Genomic DNA, 2240 nt, shown 5'->3' with positions numbered 1-2240 from the left:
CCAAACTTTTTATTAATGTTGTGGTGTGTAAATTTTTTTTTTTTTTTTTTTTTTTTTTTAGTTTCCTACTTTGGTCTGCTGGTTGAGGTTGGCGCCATTTCTGGCAAGGATCTCCGCAACAGCAACCTTATCATCCTGTGCTGCCAAATGAAGGGCGGTAAGGCCACACTAAACACAGAAAGACATTTTTGTCATTTTTAAAACACAGAAATCAATTAGCTGTCGCATGGCGGTATTTCCCAGAAAACCGAAAACATAGAAGCAAGTTAATATTTGGCGTGGCAGATTATAGTGAGATTGCAACTTGAATATAGAACAGGCAAGTGAATTTTGAAGAATTTTACAACATGAACCGTCGTCAAGGTTCAAAAGGCGCACACCTGCTAACTTGCAAGCTGTTTGTATGCTAAATTCTACCAAGCTAAAAACCTGCGTGGCGCAAGGTTATTACATTTAACAAAAAGTAACAAAATAATAAAAATTGAAGAAACATTTTTGTTAATGAAATAAAATAAAATGAAAATGGTTTTAAAAAAACAAAACTGAACTTAAAGTCCATCTTATGTTTATAAAACTACTGTAAAAATAGGTCTTCGTCAATTTCACGTGCATGAACCTTTGGGGTTTATTGATGTATTTCTTTTGGTATTGCTCTACGTCTGTGCAGAAGAAAGCAGGTCAAACTATGATGACCTTTTCTTGAAATCCTGTACTCGACAAATACTCCATACATTAAAAAAAACAAAAAAAACAAAAAATTAAAACTCATACTAAAACTAATAAAATTTAACATACTTGCTCTACATTAAAACAAACCGAAAATGAACAACAAAAGTCAAAACGAAATAAAAAGTAGCTGTAATGAAAAATCCCAAAATATTCCAACCCTGGTGTGGAGCCACAATGTGGAGAACATCGAGTGACGCAGAATGCGGACATGCTAATAGTCGGCACGCTAAGTCAGTGGTTCCAAACCTTTTGTGAGTCAAGGCGCAACAGTTTGGCATGAATGAACGCCCGCACCGTACCTTAGTAGGGGTGTTGACATGAGCTCCCTTACTCAGGAGCAGCGCAGCCATGTCGGCGTGGCCCTCCTCCGAAGCCAAGTGGAGTGGCGTGACGCCCTGTTTGGTCAGGACGTTGCTTTCGGCGCCGTAGTTCAGGAGCACTGTCGCAATGTCTATTTGGTTCTTTTTGGCCACAATGTGGAGAGGGGTGTAACCGTTCTGCTCCAGAAAGACACACAAGACACAACGACGTAAACACATCGAACATAATGTGCCATTTGTTGTGCGCGCACAAACCTGACAACTCACCGCTACGCTAAGTGTAGAATAGGGGGACATGCAAAGATGATTAATTCTGATCCGGGGATAATTATTATTATTTTTAAATCAAATCAGGAGAAAGAGCTTGGCAGCATGCTGTTAGCAACTGAAAGATACGAGACAACAACAACTCTGACATTTAACTTCATCTCTCACCATGAGGACATGATGGTTACGCGTTTATTTGCGAAGACAATTGAATAGTGTACACGGAGTCCGAATTGGCTAATGGGCAAATTTCTACTGTGGCGATGCAAGATTGGATGACTTTTCTAACACATAAAATGACTCGACTCGGCCTGCTTGAATTTGAGCAGGAACTTTACTTTTTGCCAGTCACTCGGGACTTGGATGAAACTTGAAGGTTACAACTTGAAACTTCCTTATGACCATGTAACTGAGTCCCACCGTTGACTCTTCCTTAAACGTAATCTCACAAAGAATTTTCAATCGTGCTAAGCAGTGCACCTTGGCAATCGAGTGAGGGGATGCTCCTTTGTCCAGGAGCAGAAGCGCCACCTTCTGGTTATCATAATGTGCTGCAACATGGAGCGGGGTCAGGCCATTCTACGAGAGAAAGTCAAAATATTAACAGTGTGTTTGTATTGGGGTTTTTTTCTTTAAATATTGACATAAAATTACTCCTTTTGTGTAATAGTCGTGCTGGACGATATGGCATTAAAGTAACATTTTTTGATTTCAAATTTTTATCACTAACAGATAAGGCAAATGACAATGACATTGAACAAAAGTTCAGTTTTTTTGTATTTCCCTCCCTCTAGAATTCCTCCTGATACTAATTCTTTCCACTGCAGTAAATAAATAAGCAGCAATTACAGTGTTCCCCCACTATTTACGAAGGAGGGCTTTAGGGAGTAAACCCTACAAGAAGAGTCGAAAACCACAAGTACA

At 39.4% G+C, this 2240-nt stretch overlaps 1 long non-coding RNA gene across 1 annotated transcript; it reads right to left on the bottom strand.

Moving 5' to 3' along the window:
- Nucleotides 1-32: 32 nt before the first annotated feature.
- Nucleotides 33-2058, bottom strand: LOC109522852 (uncharacterized). Its single transcript, XR_002169639.1, has 3 exons — nt 1797-2058; nt 1029-1226; nt 33-168 (listed from the first exon to the last, which is right to left on the bottom strand). It is a non-coding gene; the product is annotated as an uncharacterized LOC109522852 (long non-coding RNA).
- Between the last annotated feature and the right edge of the window lie 182 nt (nt 2059-2240).

This window comes from Hippocampus comes, unplaced genomic scaffold (genome assembly GCF_001891065.2).
Source record: "Hippocampus comes isolate QL1 unplaced genomic scaffold, H_comes_QL1_v1.1 scaffold508, whole genome shotgun sequence".
Classification (NCBI taxonomy): domain Eukaryota; kingdom Metazoa; phylum Chordata; class Actinopteri; order Syngnathiformes; family Syngnathidae; genus Hippocampus; species Hippocampus comes.
This window is presented reverse-complemented; position numbering and strand designations above follow the sequence as displayed.